Source organism: Pseudophryne corroboree, chromosome 2 (genome assembly GCF_028390025.1).
Source record: "Pseudophryne corroboree isolate aPseCor3 chromosome 2, aPseCor3.hap2, whole genome shotgun sequence".
NCBI classification, from domain to species: domain Eukaryota; kingdom Metazoa; phylum Chordata; class Amphibia; order Anura; family Myobatrachidae; genus Pseudophryne; species Pseudophryne corroboree.
In genome coordinates this window covers 11,851,859-11,874,015 of record NC_086445.1, presented here as the reverse complement: position 1 = coordinate 11,874,015, position 22,157 = coordinate 11,851,859, and positions in this window count along the sequence as shown.

Sequence of the window (22,157 nt, the reverse complement as noted above, 5' to 3'; positions counted from 1 at the left end):
TCACTGGATGGCAGAGTTGTACTGTGTAGCCATGGCGACATCACTGGATGGCAGAGTTGTACTGTGTAGCCATGGCAGCTTCACTGGATGGCTGAGTTGTACTGTGTAGCCATGGCAGCATCACTGGATGGCAGAGTTGTACTGTGTATCCATGGCAGAATCACTGGATGGCAGAGTTGTTCTGTGTAGCCATGGCAGCATCACTGGATGGCAGAGTTGTACTGTGTAGCCATGGCAGAATCACTGGATGGCAGAGTTGTACTGTGTAGCCATGGCAGCATAACTGGATGGCAGAGTTGTACTGTGTAGCCATGGCAGTATCACTGGATGGCAGAGTTGTACTGTGTAGCCATGGCAGCATCACTGGATGGCAGAGTTGTACTGTGTAGCCATGGCAGTATCACTGGATGGCAGAGTTGTACTGTGTAGCCATGGCAGCATCACTGGATGGCAGAGTTGTACTGTGTAGCCATGGCAGTATCACTGGATGGCAGAGTTGTACTGTGTAGCCATGGCAGTATCACTGGATGGCAGAGTTGCACTGTGTAGCCATGGCAGCATCACTGGATGGCAGAGTTGTACTGTGTAGCCATGGCGACATCACTGGATGGCAGAGTTGTACTGTGTAGCCACGGCACATCACTGGATGGCAGAGTTGTACTGTGCAGCCATGGCGACATTACTGGATGGCAGTGTTGTACTGTGTAGCCATGGCAGCATCACTGGATGCCAGAGTTGTACTGTGTAGCCATGGCAGCATCACTGGATGGCAGAGTTGTACTGTGTAGCCATGGCAGCATCACTGGATGGCAGAGTTGTACTGTGTAGCCATGGCAGCATCACTGGATGGCAGAGTTGTACTGTGTATCCATGGCAGAATCACTGGATGGCAGAGTTGTACTGTGTAGCCATGGCAGCATCAATGGATGGCAGAGTTGTACTGTGTAGCCATGGCACATCACTGGATGGCAGAGTTGTACTGTGTAGCCATGGCAGAATCACTGGATGGCAGAGTTGTACTGTGTAGCCATGGCAGCATCACTGGATGGCAGAGTTGTACTGTGTAGCCATGGCAGTATCTCTGGATGGCAGAGTTGTACTGTGTAGCCATGGCAGCATCACTGGATGGCAGAGTTGTACTGTGTAGCCATGGCAGTATCACTGGATGGCAGAGTTGTACTGTGTAGCCATGGCAGCATCACTGGATGGCAGAGTTGTACTGTGTAGCCATGGCAGTATCACTGGATGGCAGAGTTGTACTGTGTAGCTATGGCAGTATCACTGGATGGCAGAGTTGCACTGTGTAGCCATGGTAGCATCACTGGATGGCAGAGTTGTACTGTGTAGCCATGGCAGCATCACTGGATGGCAGAGTTGTACTGTGTAGCCATGGCAGCGTAACTGGATGGCAGAGTTGTACTGTGTAGCCATGGCAGCGTCACTGGATGGCAGAGTTGTACTGTGTAGCCATGGCAGCATCACTGGATGGCAGAGTTGTACTGTGTATCCATGGCAGAATCACTGGATGGCAGAGTTGTACTGTGTAGCCATGGCAGCATCAATGGATGGCAGAGTTGTACTGTGTAGCCATGGCACATCACTGGATGGCAGAGTTGTACTGTGTAGCCATGGCAGAATCACTGGATGGCAGAGTTGTACTGTGTAGCCATGGCAGCATCACTGGATGGCAGAGTTGTACTGTGTAGCCATGGCAGTATCTCTGTATGGCAGAGTTGTACTGTGTAGCCATGGCAGCATCACTGGATGGCAGAGTTGTACTGTGTAGCCATGGCAGTATCACTGGATGGCAGAGTTGTACTGTGTAGCCATGGCAGCATCACTGGATGGCATAGTTGTACTGTGTAGCCAAGGCAGTATCACTGGATGGCACAGTTGTACCGTGTAGCCATGGCAGCATCACTGGATGGCAGAGTTGTACTGTGTAGCCATGGCAGCGTCACTGGATGGCAGAGTTGTACTGTGTAGCCATGGCAGCGTCACTGGATGGCAGAGTTGTACTGTGTAGCCATGGCAGCGTAACTGGATGGCAGAGTTGTACTGTGTAGCCATGGCAGCATCACTGGATGGCAGAGTTGTACTGTGTAGCCATGGCAGCATCACTGGATAGCAGAGTTGCACTGTGTAGCCATGGCAGCATCACTGGATGGCAGAGTTGTACTGAGTAGCCATGGCAGAATCACTGGATGGCAGAGTTGTACTGGCAGCATCACTGGATGGCAGAGTTCTACTGTGTAGCCATGGCAGCATCACTGGATAGCAGAGTTGCACTGTGTAGCCATGGCAGCATCACTGGATGGCAGAGTTGTACTGTGTAGCCATGGCAGAATCACTGGCTGGCAGAGTTGTACTGTGTAGCCATGGCGACATCACTGGATGGCAGAGTTGTACTGTGTAGCCATGGCGACATCACTGGATGGCAGAGTTGTACTGTGTAGCCATGGCAGAATCACTGGCTGGCAGAGTTGTACTGTGTAGCCATGGCGACATCACTGGATGGCAGATTTGTACTGTGTAGCCATGGCAGCATCACTGGATAGCAGAGTTGTACTGTGTAGCCATGGCAGAATCACTGGCTGGCAGAGTTGTACTGTGTAGCCATGGCGACATCACTGGATGTCAGAGTTGTACTGTGTAGCCATGGCGACATCACTGGCTGGCAGAGTTGTACTGTGTAGCCATGGCGACATCACTGGATGGCAGAGTTATACTGTGTAGCCATGGCAGCATCACTGGATGGCAGAGTTGTACTGTGTAGCCATGGCAGAATCACTGGATGGCAGAGTTGTACTGTGTAGCCATGGCACATCACTGGTTGGCAGAGTTGTACTGTGTAGCCATGGCGACATCACTGGATGGCAGAGTTGTACTGTGTAGCCATGGCGACATCACTGGATGGCAGAGTTGTACTGTGTAGCCATGGAAGCATCACTGGATGGCAGAGTTGTACTGTGTAGCCATGGCAGAATCACTGGATGGCAGAGTTGTACTATGTAGCCATGGCAGCATCACTGGATGGCAGAGTTGTACTGTGTAGCCATGGCAGCATCACTGGATGGCAGAGTTGTACTGTGTAGCCATGGCAGCATCACTGGATGGCAGAGTTGTACTGTGTAGCCATGGCAACATCACTGGATGGCAGAGTTGTACTGTGTAGCCATGGCGGCATCACTGGATGGCAGAGTTGTACTGTGTAGCCATGGCAGCATCACTGGATAGCAGAGTTGCACTGTGTAGCCATGGCAGCATCACTGGATGGCAGAGTTGTACTGTGTAGCCATGGCAGAATCACTGGCTGGCAGAGTTGTACTGTGTAGCCATGGCGACATCACTGGATGGCAGAGTTGTATTGTGTAGCCATGGCGACATTACTGGATGGCAGAGTTGTACTTTATAGCCATGGCAGAATCACTGGCTGGCAGAGTTGTACTGTGTAGCCATGGCGACATCACTGGATGGCAGATTTGTACTGTGTAGCCATGGCAACATCACTGGATAGAAGAGTTGCACTGTGTAGCCATGGCAGCATCACTAGATGGCAGAGTTGTACTGTGTAGCCATGGCAGAATCACTGGCTGGTAGAGTTGTACTGTGTAGCCATGGCGACATCACTGGATGTCAGAGTTGTACTGTGTAGCCATGGCGACATCACTGGATGGCAGAGTTGTACTGTGTAGCCATGGCAGAATCACTGGCTGGCAGAGTTGTACTGTGTAGCCATGGCAGAATCACCTGGATGGCAGAGTTGTACTGTGTAGCCATGGCGACATCACTGGATCTCAGAGTTGTACTCTGTAGCCATGGCGACATCACTGGATGGCAGAGTTGTACTGTGTAGCCATGGCGGCATCACTGGATGGCAGAGTTGTACTGTGTAGCCATGGCAGAATCACTGGATGGCAGAGTTGTACTGTGTAGCCATGGCAGCATCACTGGATGGCAGAGTTGTACTGTGCAGCCATGGCGACATTACTGGATGGCAGAGTTGTACTGTGTAGCCATGGCAGCATCACTGGATGCCAGAGTTGTACTGTGTAGCCATGGCAGCATCACTGGATGGCAGAGTTGTACTGTGTAGCCATGGCAACATCAATGGATGGCAGAGTTGTACTGTGTAGCAATGGCGGCATCACTGGATGGCAGAGTTGTACTGTGTAGCCATGGCGACATCACTGGATGGCAGAGTTGTACTGTGTAGCCATGGCGACATCACTGGATGGCAGAGTTGTACTGTGTAGCCATGGCGACATCACTGGATGGTAGAGTTGTACTGTGTAGCCATGGCAGCATCACTGGATGGCAGAGTTGTACTGTGTAGCCATGGCAGCATCACTGGATGGCAGAGTTGTACTGTGTATCCATGGCAGCATCACTGGATGGCAGAGTTGTACTGTGTAGCCATGGCACATCACTGGATGGCAGAGTTGTACTGTGTAGCCATGGCAGAATCACTGGATGGCAGAGTTGTACTGTGCAGCCATGGCACATCACTGGATGGCAGAGTTGTACTGTGTAGCCATGGCAGCATCACTGGATGGCAGAGTTGTACTGTGTAGCCATGGCACATCACTGGATGGCAGAGTTGTACTGTGTAGCCATGGCAGAATCACTGGATGGCAGAGTTGTACTGTGCAGCCATGGCACATCACTGGATGGCAGAGTTGTACTGTGTAGCCATGGCAGAATCACTGGATGGCAGAGTTGTACTGTGTAGCCATGGCAGAATCACTGGATGGCAGAGTTGTACTGTGCAGCCATGGCACATCACTGGTTGGCAGAGTTGTACTGTGTAGCCACGGCACATCACTGGATGGCAGAGTTGTACTGTGCAGCCATGGCGACATTACTGGATGGCAGAGTTGTACTGTGTAGCCATGGCAGCATCACTGGATGGCAGAGTTGTACTGTGTAGCCATGGCAGCATCACTGGATGGCAGAGTTGTACTGTGTAGCCATGGCAGCATCACTGGATGGCAGAGTTGTACTGTGCAGCCATGGCGACATCACTGGATGGCAGAGTTGTACTGTGTAGCCATGGCAACATCAATGGATGGCAGAGTTGTACTGTGTAGCAATGGCGGCATCACTGGATGGCAGAGTTGTACTGTGTAGCCATGGCGACGTCACTGGATGGCAGAGTTGTACTGTGTAGCCATGGCGACATCACTGGATGGCAGAGTTGTACTGTGTAGCCATGGCGACATCACTGGATGGCAGAGTTGTACTGTGTAGCCATGGCAGCATCACTGGATGGCAGAGTTGTACTGTGTAGCCATGGCAGCATCACTGGATGGCAGAGTTGTACTGTGTATCCATGGCAGAATCACTGGATGGCAGAGTTGTACTGTGTAGCCATGGCAGCATCACTGGATGGCAGAGTTGTACTGTGTAGCCATGGCGACATCACTGGATGGCAGAGTTGTACTGTGTAGCCATGGCGACATCACTGGATGGCAGAGTTGTACTGTGTAGCCATGGCAGCATCACTGGATGGCAGAGTTGTACTGTGTAGCCATGGCAGCATCACTGGATGGCAGAGTTGTACTGTGTATCCATGGCAGAATCACTGGATGGCAGAGTTGTACTGTGTAGCCATGGCAGCATCACTGGATGGCAGAGTTGTACTGTGTAGCCATGGCAGTATCACTGGATGGCAGAGTTGTACTGTGTAGCCATGGCAGCATCACTGGATGGCAGAGTTGTACTGTGTAGCCATGGCAGTATCACTGGATGGCAGAGTTGTACTGTATAGCCATGGCAGCATCACTGGATGGCAGAGTTGTACTGTGTAACCATGGAAGTATCACTGGATGGCAGAGTTGTACTGTGTAGCCATGGCAGTATCACTGGATGGCAGAGTTGCACTGTGTAGCCATGGCAGCATCACTGGATGGCAGAGTTGTACTGTGTAGCCATGGCGACATCACTGGATGGCAGAGTTGTACTGTGTAGCCACGGCACATCACTGGATGGCAGAGTTGTACTGTGCAGCCATGGCGACATTACTGGATGGCAGAGTTGTACTGTGTAGCCATGGCAGCATCACTGGATGGCAGAGTTGTACTGTGTAGCCATGGCAGCATCACTGGATGGCAGAGTTGTACTGTGTAGCCATGGCAGCATCACTGGATGGCAGAGTTGTACTGTGCAGCCATGGCGACATCACTGGATGGCAGAGTTGTACTGTGTAGCCATGGCAACATCAATGGATGGCAGAGTTGTACTGTGTAGCAATGGCGGCATCACTGGATGGCAGAGTTGTACTGTGTAGCCATGGCGACATCACTGGATGGCAGAGTTGTACTGTGTAGCCATGGCGACATCACTGGATGGCAGAGTTGTACTGTGTAGCCATGGCGACATCACTGGATGGTAGAGTTGTACTGTGTAGCCATGGCAGCATCACTGGATGGCAGAGTTGTACTGTGTAGCCATGGCAGCATCACTGGATGGCAGAGTTGTACTGTGTATCCATGGCAGCATCACTGGATGGCAGAGTTGTACTGTGTAGCCATGGCACATCACTGGATGGCAGAGTTGTACTGTGTAGCCATGGCAGAATCACTGGATGGCAGAGTTGTACTGTGCAGCCATGGCACATCACTGGATGGCAGAGTTGTACTGTGTAGCCATGGCAGAATCACTGGATGGCAGAGTTGTACTGTGTAGCCATGGCAGAATCACTGGATGGCAGAGTTGTACTGTGCAGCCATGGCACATCACTGGTTGGCAGAGTTGTACTGTGTAGCCACGGCACATCACTGGATGGCAGAGTTGTACTGTGTAGCCATGGCAGAATCACTGGATGGCAGAGTTGTACTGTGTAGCCATGGCAGTATCACTGGATGGCAGAGTTGTACTGTGTAGCCATGGCAGCATCACTGGATGGCAGAGTTGTACTGTGTAACCATGGAAGTATCACTGGATGGCAGAGTTGTACTGTGTAGCCATGGCAGTATCACTGGATGGCAGAGTTGCACTGTGTAGCCATGGCAGCATCACTGGATGGCAGAGTTGTACTGTGTAGCCATGGCGACATCACTGGATGGCAGAGTTGTACTGTGTAGCCACGGCACATCACTGGATGGCAGAGTTGTACTGTGCAGCCATGGCGACATTACTGGATTGCAGAGTTGTACTGTGTAGCCATGGCAGCATCACTGGATGCCAGAGTTGTACTGTGTAGCCATGGCAGCATCACTGGATGGCAGAGTTGTACTGTGTAGCCATGGCAGCATCACTGGATGGCAGAGTTGTTCTGTGCAGCCATGGCGACATCACTGGATGGCAGAGTTGTACTGTGTAGCCATGGCAACATCAATGGATGGCAGAGTTGTACTGTGTAGCAATGGCGGCATCACTGGATGGCAGAGTTGTACTGTGTAGCCATGGCGACATCACTGGATGGCAGAGTTGTACTGTGTAGCCATGGCGACATCACTGGATGGCAGAGTTGTACTGTGTAGCCATGGCGACATCACTGGATGGCAGAGTTGTACTGTGTAGCCATGGCAGCTTCACTGGATGGCTGAGTTGTACTGTGTAGCCATGGCAGCATCACTGGATGGCAGAGTTGTACTGTGTATCCATGGCAGAATCACTGGATGGCAGAGTTGTTCTGTGTAGCCATGGCAGCATCACTGGATGGCAGAGTTGTACTGTGTAGCCATGGCAGAATCACTGGATGGCAGAGTTGTACTGTGTAGCCATGGCAGCATAACTGGATGGCAGAGTTGTACTGTGTAGCCATGGCAGTATCACTGGATGGCAGAGTTGTACTGTGTAGCCATGGCAGCATCACTGGATGGCAGAGTTGTACTGTGTAGCCATGGCAGTATCACTGGATGGCAGAGTTGTACTGTGTAGCCATGGCAGCATCACTGGATGGCAGAGTTGTACTGTGTAGCCATGGCAGTATCACTGGATGGCAGAGTTGTACTGTGTAGCCATGGCAGTATCACTGGATGGCAGAGTTGCACTGTGTAGCCATGGCAGCATCACTGGATGGCAGAGTTGTACTGTGTAGCCATGGCGACATCACTGGATGGCAGAGTTGTACTGTGTAGCCACGGCACATCACTGGATGGCAGAGTTGTACTGTGCAGCCATGGCGACATTACTGGATGGCAGTGTTGTACTGTGTAGCCATGGCAGCATCACTGGATGCCAGAGTTGTACTGTGTAGCCATGGCAGCATCACTGGATGGCAGAGTTGTACTGTGTAGCCATGGCAGCATCACTGGATGGCAGAGTTGTACTGTGTAGCCATGGCAGCATCACTGGATGGCAGAGTTGTACTGTGTATCCATGGCAGAATCACTGGATGGCAGAGTTGTACTGTGTATCCATGGCAGAATCACTGGATGGCAGAGTTGTACTGTGTAGCCATGGCACATCACTGGATGGCAGAGTTGTACTGTGTAGCCATGGCAGAATCACTGGATGGCAGAGTTGTACTGTGTAGCCATGGCAGCATCACTGGATGGCAGAGTTGTACTGTGTAGCCATGGCAGTATCTCTGGATGGCAGAGTTGTACTGTGTAGCCATGGCAGCATCACTGGATGGCAGAGTTGTACTGTGTAGCCATGGCAGTATCACTGGATGGCAGAGTTGTACTGTGTAGCCATGGCAGCATCACTGGATGGCAGAGTTGTACTGTGTAGCCATGGCAGTATCACTGGATGGCAGAGTTGTACTGTGTAGCTATGGCAGTATCACTGGATGGCAGAGTTGCACTGTGTAGCCATGGTAGCATCACTGGATGGCAGAGTTGTACTGTGTAGCCATGGCAGCATCACTGGATGGCAGAGTTGTACTGTGTAGCCATGGCAGCGTAACTGGATGGCAGAGTTGTACTGTGTAGCCATGGCAGCGTCACTGGATGGCAGAGTTGTACTGTGTAGCCATGGCAGCATCACTGGATGGCAGAGTTGTACTGTGTATCCATGGCAGAATCACTGGATGGCAGAGTTGTACTGTGTAGCCATGGCAGCATCAATGGATGGCAGAGTTGTACTGTGTAGCCATGGCACATCACTGGATGGCAGAGTTGTACTGTGTAGCCATGGCAGAATCACTGGATGGCAGAGTTGTACTGTGTAGCCATGGCAGCATCACTGGATGGCAGAGTTGTACTGTGTAGCCATGGCAGTATCTCTGTATGGCAGAGTTGTACTGTGTAGCCATGGCAGCATCACTGGATGGCAGAGTTGTACTGTGTAGCCATGGCAGTATCACTGGATGGCAGAGTTGTACTGTGTAGCCATGGCAGCATCACTGGATGGCATAGTTGTACTGTGTAGCCAAGGCAGTATCACTGGATGGCACAGTTGTACCGTGTAGCCATGGCAGCATCACTGGATGGCAGAGTTGTACTGTGTAGCCATGGCAGCGTCACTGGATGGCAGAGTTGTACTGTGTAGCCATGGCAGCGTCACTGGATGGCAGAGTTGTACTGTGTAGCCATGGCAGCGTAACTGGATGGCAGAGTTGTACTGTGTAGCCATGGCAGCATCACTGGATGGCAGAGTTGTACTGTGTAGCCATGGCAGCATCACTGGATAGCAGAGTTGCACTGTGTAGCCATGGCAGCATCACTGGATGGCAGAGTTGTACTGAGTAGCCATGGCAGAATCACTGGATGGCAGAGTTGTACTGGCAGCATCACTGGATGGCAGAGTTCTACTGTGTAGCCATGGCAGCATCACTGGATAGCAGAGTTGCACTGTGTAGCCATGGCAGCATCACTGGATGGCAGAGTTGTACTGTGTAGCCATGGCAGAATCACTGGCTGGCAGAGTTGTACTGTGTAGCCATGGCGACATCACTGGATGGCAGAGTTGTACTGTGTAGCCATGGCGACATCACTGGATGGCAGAGTTGTACTGTGTAGCCATGGCAGAATCACTGGCTGGCAGAGTTGTACTGTGTAGCCATGGCGACATCACTGGATGGCAGATTTGTACTGTGTAGCCATGGCAGCATCACTGGATAGCAGAGTTGTACTGTGTAGCCATGGCAGAATCACTGGCTGGCAGAGTTGTACTGTGTAGCCATGGCGACATCACTGGATGTCAGAGTTGTACTGTGTAGCCATGGCGACATCACTGGCTGGCAGAGTTGTACTGTGTAGCCATGGCGACATCACTGGATGGCAGAGTTATACTGTGTAGCCATGGCAGCATCACTGGATGGCAGAGTTGTACTGTGTAGCCATGGCAGAATCACTGGATGGCAGAGTTGTACTGTGTAGCCATGGCACATCACTGGTTGGCAGAGTTGTACTGTGTAGCCATGGCGACATCACTGGATGGCAGAGTTGTACTGTGTAGCCATGGCGACATCACTGGATGGCAGAGTTGTACTGTGTAGCCATGGAAGCATCACTGGATGGCAGAGTTGTACTGTGTAGCCATGGCAGAATCACTGGATGGCAGAGTTGTACTATGTAGCCATGGCAGCATCACTGGATGGCAGAGTTGTACTGTGTAGCCATGGCAGCATCACTGGATGGCAGAGTTGTACTGTGTAGCCATGGCAGCATCACTGGATGGCAGAGTTGTACTGTGTAGCCATGGCAACATCACTGGATGGCAGAGTTGTACTGTGTAGCCATGGCGGCATCACTGGATGGCAGAGTTGTACTGTGTAGCCATGGCAGCATCACTGGATAGCAGAGTTGCACTGTGTAGCCATGGCAGCATCACTGGATGGCAGAGTTGTACTGTGTAGCCATGGCAGAATCACTGGCTGGCAGAGTTGTACTGTGTAGCCATGGCGACATCACTGGATGTCAGAGTTGTACTGTGTAGCCATGGCGACATCACTGGATGGCAGAGTTGTACTGTGTAGCCATGGCAGAATCACTGGCTGGCAGAGTTGTACTGTGTAGCCATGGCAGAATCACCTGGATGGCAGAGTTGTACTGTGTAGCCATGGCGACATCACTGGATCTCAGAGTTGTACTCTGTAGCCATGGCGACATCACTGGATGGCAGAGTTGTACTGTGTAGCCATGGCGGCATCACTGGATGGCAGAGTTGTACTGTGTAGCCATGGCAGAATCACTGGATGGCAGAGTTGTACTGTGTAGCCATGGCAGCATCACTGGATGGCAGAGTTGTACTGTGCAGCCATGGCGACATTACTGGATGGCAGAGTTGTACTGTGTAGCCATGGCAGCATCACTGGATGCCAGAGTTGTACTGTGTAGCCATGGCAGCATCACTGGATGGCAGAGTTGTACTGTGTAGCCATGGCAACATCAATGGATGGCAGAGTTGTACTGTGTAGCAATGGCGGCATCACTGGATGGCAGAGTTGTACTGTGTAGCCATGGCGACATCACTGGATGGCAGAGTTGTACTGTGTAGCCATGGCGACATCACTGGATGGCAGAGTTGTACTGTGTAGCCATGGCGACATCACTGGATGGTAGAGTTGTACTGTGTAGCCATGGCAGCATCACTGGATGGCAGAGTTGTACTGTGTAGCCATGGCAGCATCACTGGATGGCAGAGTTGTACTGTGTATCCATGGCAGCATCACTGGATGGCAGAGTTGTACTGTGTAGCCATGGCACATCACTGGATGGCAGAGTTGTACTGTGTAGCTATGGCAGAATCACTGGATGGCAGAGTTGTACTGTGCAGCCATGGCACATCACTGGATGGCAGAGTTGTACTGTGTAGCCATGGCAGCATCACTGGATGGCAGAGTTGTACTGTGTAGCCATGGCACATCACTGGATGGCAGAGTTGTACTGTGTAGCCATGGCAGAATCACTGGATGGCAGAGTTGTACTGTGCAGCCATGGCACATCACTGGATGGCAGAGTTGTACTGTGTAGCCATGGCAGAATCACTGGATGGCAGAGTTGTACTGTGTAGCCATGGCAGAATCACTGGATGGCAGAGTTGTACTGTGCAGCCATGGCACATCACTGGTTGGCAGAGTTGTACTGTGTAGCCATGGCGACATCACTGGATGGCAGAGTTGTACTGTGCAGCCATGGCGACATTACTGGATGGCAGAGTTGTACTGTGTAGCCATGGCAGCATCACTGGATGGCAGAGTTGTACTGTGTAGCCATGGCAGCATCACTGGATGGCAGAGTTGTACTGTGTAGCCATGGCAGCATCACTGGATGGCAGAGTTGTACTGTGCAGCCATGGCGACATCACTGGATGGCAGAGTTGTACTGTGTAGCCATGGCAACATCAATGGATGGCAGAGTTGTACTGTGTAGCAATGGCGGCATCACTGGATGGCAGAGTTGTACTGTGTAGCCATGGCGACGTCACTGGATGGCAGAGTTGTACTGTGTAGCCATGGCGACATCACTGGATGGCAGAGTTGTACTGTGTAGCCATGGCGACATCACTGGATGGCAGAGTTGTACTGTGTAGCCATGGCAGCATCACTGGATGGCAGAGTTGTACTGTGTAGCCATGGCAGCATCACTGGATGGCAGAGTTGTACTGTGTATCCATGGCAGAATCACTGGATGGCAGAGTTGTACTGTGTAGCCATGGCAGCATCACTGGATGGCAGAGTTGTACTGTGTAGCCATGGCGACATCACTGGATGGCAGAGTTGTACTGTGTAGCCATGGCGACATCACTGGATGGCAGAGTTGTACTGTGTAGCCATGGCAGCATCACTGGATGGCAGAGTTGTACTGTGTATCCATGGCAGAATCACTGGATGGCAGAGTTGTACTGTGTAGCCATGGCAGCATCACTGGATGGCAGAGTTGTACTGTGTAGCCATGGCAGTATCACTGGATGGCAGAGTTGTACTGTGTAGCCATGGCAGCATCACTGGATGGCAGAGTTGTACTGTGTAGCCATGGCAGTATCACTGGATGGCAGAGTTGTACTGTATAGCCATGGCAGCATCACTGGATGGCAGAGTTGTACTGTGTAACCATGGAAGTATCACTGGATGGCAGAGTTGTACTGTGTAGCCATGGCAGTATCACTGGATGGCAGAGTTGCACTGTGTAGCCATGGCAGCATCACTGGATGGCAGAGTTGTACTGTGTAGCCATGGCGACATCACTGGATGGCAGAGTTGTACTGTGTAGCCACGGCACATCACTGGATGGCAGAGTTGTACTGTGCAGCCATGGCGACATTACTGGAAGGCAGAGTTGTACTGTGTAGCCATGGCAGCATCACTGGATGGCAGAGTTGTACTGTGTAGCCATGGCAGCATCACTGGATGGCAGAGTTGTACTGTGTAGCCATGGCAGCATCACTGGATGGCAGAGTTGTACTGTGCAGCCATGGCGACATCACTGGATGGCAGAGTTGTACTGTGTAGCCATGGCAACATCAATGGATGGCAGAGTTGTACTGTGTAGCAATGGCGGCATCACTGGATGGCAGAGTTGTACTGTGTAGCCATGGCGACATCACTGGATGGCAGAGTTGTACTGTGTAGCCATGGCGACATCACTGGATGGCAGAGTTGTACTGTGTAGCCATGGCGACATCACTGGATGGTAGAGTTGTACTGTGTAGCCATGGCAGCATCACTGGATGGCAGAGTTGTACTGTGTAGCCATGGCAGCATCACTGGATGGCAGAGTTGTACTGTGTATCCATGGCAGCATCACTGGATGGCAGAGTTGTACTGTGTAGCCATGGCACATCACTGGATGGCAGAGTTGTACTGTGTAGCCATGGCAGAATCACTGGATGGCAGAGTTGTACTGTGCAGCCATGGCACATCACTGGATGGCAGAGTTGTACTGTGTAGCCATGGCAGAATCACTGGATGGCAGAGTTGTACTGTGTAGCCATGGCAGAATCACTGGATGGCAGAGTTGTACTGTGCAGCCATGGCACATCACTGGTTGGCAGAGTTGTACTGTGTAGCCACGGCACATCACTGGATGGCAGAGTTGTACTGTGCAGCCATGGCGACATTACTGGATGGCAGAGTTGTACTGTGTAGCCATGGCAGCATCACTGGATGGCAGAGTTGTACTGTGTAGCCATGGCAGCATCACTGGATGGCAGAGTTGTACTGTGTAGCCATGGCGACATCACTGGATGGCAGAGTTGTACTGTGTAGCCATGGCGACATCACTGGATGGCAGAGTTGTACTGTGTAGCCATGGCGACATCACTGGATGGCAGAGTTGTACTGTGTAGCCATGGCAGCATCACTGGATGGCAGAGTTGTACTGTGTAGCCATGGCAGCATCACTGGATGGCAGAGTTGTACTGTGTATCCATGGCAGAATCACTGGATGGCAGAGTTGTACTGTGTAGCCATGGCAGCATCACTGGATGGCAGAGTTGTACTGTGTAGCCATGGCAGAATCACTGGATGGCAGAGTTGTACTGTGTAGCCATGGCAGCATCACTGGATGGCAGAGTTGTACTGTGTAGCCATGGCAGTATCACTGGATGGCAGAGTTGTACTGTGTAGCCATGGCAGCATCACTGGATGGCAGAGTTGTACTGTGTAGCCATGGCAGTATCACTTGATGGCAGAGTTGTACTGTGTAGCCATGGCAGCATCACTGGATGGCAGAGTTGTACTGTGTAACCATGGAAGTATCACTGGATGGCAGAGTTGTACTGTGTAGCCATGGCAGTATCACTGGATGGCAGAGTTGCACTGTGTAGCCATGGCAGCATCACTGGATGGCAGAGTTGTACTGTGTAGCCATGGCGACATCACTGGATGGCAGAGTTGTATTGTGTAGCCACGGCACATCACTGGATGGCAGAGTTGTACTGTGCAGCCATGGCGACATTACTGGATGGCAGAGTTGTACTGTGTAGCCATGGCAGCATCACTGGATGCCAGAGTTGTACTGTGTAGCCATGGCAGCATCACTGGATGGCAGAGTTGTACTGTGTAGCCATGGCAGCATCACTGGATGGCAGAGTTGTTCTGTGCAGCCATGGCGACATCACTGGATGGCAGAGTTGTACTGTGTAGCCATGGCAACATCAATGGATGGCAGAGTTGTACTGTGTAGCAATGGCGGCATCACTGGATGGCAGAGTTGTACTGTGTAGCCATGGCGACATCACTGGATGGCAGAGTTGTACTGTGTAGCCATGGCGACATCACTGGATGGCAGAGTTGTACTGTGTAGCCATGGCAGCATCACTGGATGGCAGAGTTGTACTGTGTAGCCATGGCAGTATCACTGGATGGCAGAGTTGTACTGTATAGCCATGGCAGCATCACTGGATGGCAGAGTTGTACTGTGTAACCATGGAAGTATCACTGGATGGCAGAGTTGTACTGTGTAGCCATGGCAGTATCACTGGATGGCAGAGTTGCACTGTGTAGCCATGGCAGCATCACTGGATGGCAGAGTTGTACTGTGTAGCCATGGCGACATCACTGGATGGCAGAGTTGTACTGTGTAGCCACGGCACATCACTGGATGGCAGAGTTGTACTGTGCAGCCATGGCGACATTACTGGATGGCAGAGTTGTACTGTGTAGCCATGGCAGCATCACTGGATGGCAGAGTTGTACTGTGTAGCCATGGCAGCATCACTGGATGGCAGAGTTGTACTGTGTAGCCATGGCAGCATCACTGGATGGCAGAGTTGTACTGTGCAGCCATGGCGACATCACTGGATGGCAGAGTTGTACTGTGTAGCCATGGCAACATCAATGGATGGCAGAGTTGTACTGTGTAGCAATGGCGGCATCACTGGATGGCAGAGTTGTACTGTGTAGCCATGGCGACATCACTGGATGGCAGAGTTGTACTGTGTAGCCATGGCGACATCACTGGATGGCAGAGTTGTACTGTGTAGCCATGGCGACATCACTGGATGGTAGAGTTGTACTGTGTAGCCATGGCAGCATCACTGGATGGCAGAGTTGTACTGTGTAGCCATGGCAGCATCACTGGATGGCAGAGTTGTACTGTGTATCCATGGCAGCATCACTGGATGGCAGAGTTGTACTGTGTAGCCATGGCACATCACTGGATGGCAGAGTTGTACTGTGTAGCCATGGCAGAATCACTGGATGGCAGAGTTGTACTGTGCAGCCATGGCACATCACTGGATGGCAGAGTTGTACTGTGTAGCCATGGCAGCATCACTGGATGGCAGAGTTGTACTGTGTAGCCATGGCACATCACTGGATGGCAGAGTTGTACTGTGTAGCCATGGCAGAATCACTGGATGGCAGAGTTGTACTGTGCAGCCATGGCACATCACTGGATGGCAGAGTTGTACTGTGTAGCCATGGCAGAATCACTGGATGGCAGAGTTGTACTGTGTAGCCATGGCAGAATCACTGGATGGCAGAGTTGTACTGTGCAGCCATGGCACATCACTGGTTGGCAGAGTTGTACTGTGTAGCCACGGCACATCACTGGATGGCAGAGTTGTACTGTGCAGCCATGGCGACATTACTGGATGGCAGAGTTGTACTGTGTAGCCATGGCAGCATCACTGGATGGCAGAGTTGTACTGTGTAGCCATGGCAGCATCACTGGATGGCAGAGTTGTACTGTGTAGCCATGGCAGCATCACTGGATGGCAGAGTTGTACTGTGCAGCCATGGCGACATCACTGGATGGCAGAGTTGTACTGTGTAGCCATGGCAACATCAATGGATGGCAGAGTTGTACTGTGTAGCAATGGCGGCATCACTGGATGGCAGAGTTGTACTGTGTAGCCATGGCGACATCACTGGATGGCAGAGTTGTACTGTGTAGCCATGGCGACATCACTGGATGGCAGAGTTGTACTGTGTAGCCATGGCGACATCACTGGATGGCAGAGTTGTACTGTGTAGCCATGGCAGCATCACTGGATGGCAGAGTTGTACTGTGTAGCCATGGCAGCATCACTGGATGGCAGAGTTGTACTGTGTATCCATGGCAGAATCACTGGATGGCAGAGTTGTACTGTGTAGCCATGGCAGCATCACTGGATGGCAGAGTTGTACTGTGTAGCCATGGCAGAATCACTGGATGGCAGAGTTGTACTGTGTAGCCATGGCAGCATCACTGGATGGCAGAGTTGTACTGTGTAGCCATGGCAGTATCACTGGATGGCAGAGTTGTACTGTGTAGCCATGGCAGCATCACTGGATGGCAGAGTTGTACTGTGTAGCCATGGCAGTATCACTTTATGGCAGAGTTGTACTGTGTAGCCATGGCAGCATCACTGGATGGCAGAGTTGTACTGTGTAACCATGGAAGTATCACTGGATGGCAGAGTTGTACTGTGTAGCCATGGCAGTATCACTGGATGGCAGAGTTGCACTGTGTAGCCATGGCAGCATCACTGGATGGCAGAGTTGTACTGTGTAGCCATGGCGACATCACTGGATGGCAGAGTTGTACTGTGTAGCCACGGCACATCACTGGATGGCAGAGTTGTACTGTGCAGCCATGGCGACATTACTGGATGGCAGAGTTGTACTGTGTAGCCATGGCAGCATCACTGGATGCCAGAGTTGTACTGTGTAGCCATGGCAGCATCACTGGATGGCAGAGTTGTACTGTGTAGCCATGGCAGCATCACTGGATGGCAGAGTTGTTCTGTGCAGCCATGGCGACATCACTGGATGGCAGAGTTGTACTGTGTAGCCATGGCAACATCAATGGATGGCAGAGTTGTACTGTGTAGCAATGGCGGCATCACTGGATGGCAGAGTTGTACTGTGTAGCCATGGCGACATCACTGGATGGCAGAGTTGTACTGTGTAGCCATGGCGACATCACTGGATGGCAGAGTTGTACTGTGTAGCCATGGCGACATCACTGGATGGCAGAGTTGTACTGTGTAGCCATGGCAGCTTCACTGGATGGCTGAGTTGTACTGTGTAGCCATGGCAGCATCACTGGATGGCAGAGTTGTACTGTGTATCCATGGCAGAATCACTGGATGGCAGAGTTGTTCTGTGTAGCCATGGCAGCATCACTGGATGGCAGAGTTGTACTGTGTAGCCATGGCAGAATCACTGGATGGCAGAGTTGTACTGTGTAGCCATGGCAGCATAACTGGATGGCAGAGTTGTACTGTGTAGCCATGGCAGTATCACTGGATGGCAGAGTTGTACTGTGTAGCCATGGCAGCATCACTGGATGGCAGAGTTGTACTGTGTAGCCATGGCAGTATCACTGGATGGCAGAGTTGTACTGTGTAGCCATGGCAGCATCACTGGATGGCAGAGTTGTACTGTGTAGCCATGGCAGTATCACTGGATGGCAGAGTTGTACTGTGTAGCCATGGCAGTATCACTGGATGGCAGAGTTGCACTGTGTAGCCATGGCAGCATCACTGGATGGCAGAGTTGTACTGTGTAGCCATGGCGACATCACTGGATGGCAGAGTTGTACTGTGTAGCCACGGCACATCACTGGATGGCAGAGTTGTACTGTGCAGCCATGGCGACATTACTGGATGGCAGTGTTGTACTGTGTAGCCATGGCAGTATCAATGGATGGCAGAGTTGTACTGTGTAGCTATGGCAGTATCACTGGATGGCAGAGTTGCACTGTGTAGCCATGGTAGCATCACTGGATGGCAGAGTTGTACTGTGTAGCCATGGCAGCATCACTGGATGGCAGAGTTGTACTGTGTAGCCATGGCACATCACTGGATGGCAGAGTTGTACTGTGTAGCCATGGCGACATCACTGGATGGCAGAGTTGTACTGTGTAGCCATGGCGACATCACTGGATGGCAGAGTTGTACTGTGTAGCCATGGCAGAATCACTGGATGGCAGAGTTGTACTGTGCAGCCATGGCACATCACTGGTTGGCAGAGTTGTACTGTGTAGCCACGGCACATCACTGGATGGCAGAGTTGTACTGTGCAGCCATGGCGACATTACTGGATGGCAGAGTTGTACTGTGTAGCCATGGCAGCATCACTGGATGGCAGAGTTGTACTGTGTAGCCATGGCAGCATCACTGGATGGCAGAGTTGTACTGTGTAGCCATGGCAGCATCACTGGATGGCAGAGTTGTACTGTGCAGCCATGGCGACATCACTGGATGGCAGAGTTGTACTGTGTAGCCATGGCAACATCAATGGATGGCAGAGTTGTACTGTGTAGCAATGGCGGCATCACTGGATGGCAGAGTTGTACTGTGTAGCCATGGCGACATCACTGGATGGCAGAGTTGTACTGTGTAGCCATGGCGACATCACTGGATGGCAGAGTTGTACTGTGTAGCCATGGCGACATCACTGGATGGCAGAGTTGTACTGTGTAGCCATGGCAGCATCACTGGATGGCAGAGTTGTACTGTGTAGCCATGGCAGCATCACTGGATGGCAGAGTTGTACTGTGTATCCATGGCAGAATCACTGGATGGCAGAGTTGTACTGTGTAGCCATGGCAGTATCACTGGATGGCAGAGTTGTACTGTGTAGCCATGGCAGCATCACTGGATGGCAGAGTTGTACTGTGTAACCATGGAAGTATCACTGGATGGCAGAGTTGTACTGTGTAGCCATGGCAGTATCACTGGATGGCAGAGTTGCACTGTGTAGCCATGGCAGCATCACTGGATGGCAGAGTTGTACTGTGTAGCCATGGCGACATCACTGGATGGCAGAGTTGTACTGTGTAGCCACGGCACATCACTGGATGGCAGAGTTGTACTGTGCAGCCATGGCGACATTACTGGATGGCAGAGTTGTACTGTGTAGCCATGGCAGCATCACTGGATGCCAGAGTTGTACTGTGTAGCCATGGCAGCATCACTGGATGGCAGAGTTGTACTGTGTAGCCATGGCAGCATCACTGGATGGCAGAGTTGTTCTGTGCAGCCATGGCGACATCACTGGATGGCAGAGTTGTACTGTGTAGCCATGGCAACATCAATGGATGGCAGAGTTGTACTGTGTAGCAATGGCGGCATCACTGGATGGCAGAGTTGTACTGTGTAGCCATGGCGACATCACTGGATGGCAGAGTTGTACTGTGTAGCCATGGCGACATCACTGGATGGCAGAATTGTACTGTGTAGCCATGGCGACATCACTGGATGGCAGAGTTGTACTGTGTAGCCATGGCAGCTTCACTGGATGGCTGAGTTGTACTGTGTAGCCATGGCAGCATCACTGGATGGCAGAGTTGTACTGTGTATCCATGGCAGAATCACTGGATGGCAGAGTTGTTCTGTGTAGCCATGGCAGCATCACTGGATGGCAGAGTTGTACTGTGTAGCCATGGCAGAATCACTGGATGGCAGAGTTGTACTGTGTAGCCATGGCAGCATAACTGGATGGCAGAGTTGTACTGTGTAGCCATGGCAGTATCACTGGATGGCAGAGTTGTACTGTGTAGCCATGGCAGCATCACTGGATGGCAGAGTTGTACTGTGTAGCCATGGCAGTATCACTGGATGGCAGAGTTGTACTGTGTAGCCATGGCAGCATCACTGGATGGCAGAGTTGTACTGTGTAGCCATGGCAGTATCACTGGATGGCAGAGTTGTACTGTGTAGCCATGGCAGTATCACTGGATGGCAGAGTTGCACTGTGTAGCCATGGCAGCATCACTGGATGGCAGAGTTGTACTGTGTAGCCATGGCGACATCACTGGATGGCAGAGTTGTACTGTGTAGCCACGGCACATCACTGGATGGCAGAGTTGTACTGTGCAGCCATGGCGACATTACTGGATGGCAGTGTTGTACTGTGTAGCCATGGCAGTATCACTGGATGGCAGAGTTGTACTGTGTAGCTATGGCAGTATCACTGGATGGCAGAGTTGCACTGTGTAGCCATGGTAGCATCACTGGATGGCAGAGTTGTACTGTGTAGCCATGGCAGCATCACTGGATGGCAGAGTTGTACTGTGTAGCCATGGCACATCACTGGATGGCAGAGTTGTACTGTGTAGCCATGGCGACATCACTGGATGGCAGAGTTGTACTGTGTAGCCATGGCGACATCACTGGATGGCAGAGTTGTACTGTGTAGCCATGGCGACATCACTGGATGGCAGAGTTGTACTGTGTAGCCATGGCAGCATCACTGGATGGCAGAGTTGTACTGTGTAGCCATGGCAGCATCACTGGATAGCAGAGTTGCACTGTGTAGCCATGGCAGCATCACTGGATGGCAGAGTTGTACTGTGTAGCCATGGCAGAATCAATGGCTGGCAGAGTTGTGCTGTGTAGCCATGGCGACATCACTGGATGGCAGAGTTGTACTGTGTAGCCATGGCGACATTACTGGATGGCAGAGTTGTACTGTGTAGCCATGGCAGAATCACTGGCTGGCAGAGTTGTACTGTGTAGCCATGGCGACATCACTGGATGGCAGATTTGTACTGTGTAGCCATGGCAACATCACTGGATAGAAGAGTTGCACTGTGTAGCCATGGCAGCGTCACTGGATGGCAGAGTTGTACTGTGTAGCCATGGCAGCGTCACTGGATGGCAGAGTTGTACTGTGTAGCCATGGCAGCATAACTGGATGGCAGAGTTGTACTGTATAGCCATGGCAGTATCACTGGATGGCAGAGTTGTACTGTGTAGCATGGCAGCATCACTGGATGGCAGAGTTGTACTGTGTAGCCATGGCAGTATCACTGGATGGCAGAGTTGTACTGTGTAGCCATGGCAGCATCACTGGATGGCAGAGTTGTACTGTGTAGCCATGGCAGTATCACTGGATGGCAGAGTTGTACTGTGTAGCCATGGCAGTATCACTGGATGGCAGAGTTGCACTGTGTAGCCATGTCAGCATCACTGGATGGCAGAGTTGTACTGTGGAGCCATGGCGACATCACTGGATGGCAGAGTTGTACTGTGTAGCCATGTCAGCATCACTGGATGGCAGAGTTGTACTGTGGAGCCATGGCGACATCACTGGATGGCAGAGTTGTACTGTGTAGCCACGGCACATCACTGGATGGCAGAGTTGTACTGTGCAGCCATGGCGACATTACTGGATGGCAGTGTTGTACTGTGTAGCCATGGCAGTATCACTGGATGGCAGAGTTGTACTGTGTAGCTATGGCAGTATCACTGGATGGCAGAGTTGCACTGTGTAGCCATGGTAGCATCACTGGATGGCAGAGTTGTACTGTGTAGCCATGGCAGCATCACTGGATGGCAGAGTTGTACTGTGTAGCCATGGCACATCACTGGATGGCAGAGTTGTACTG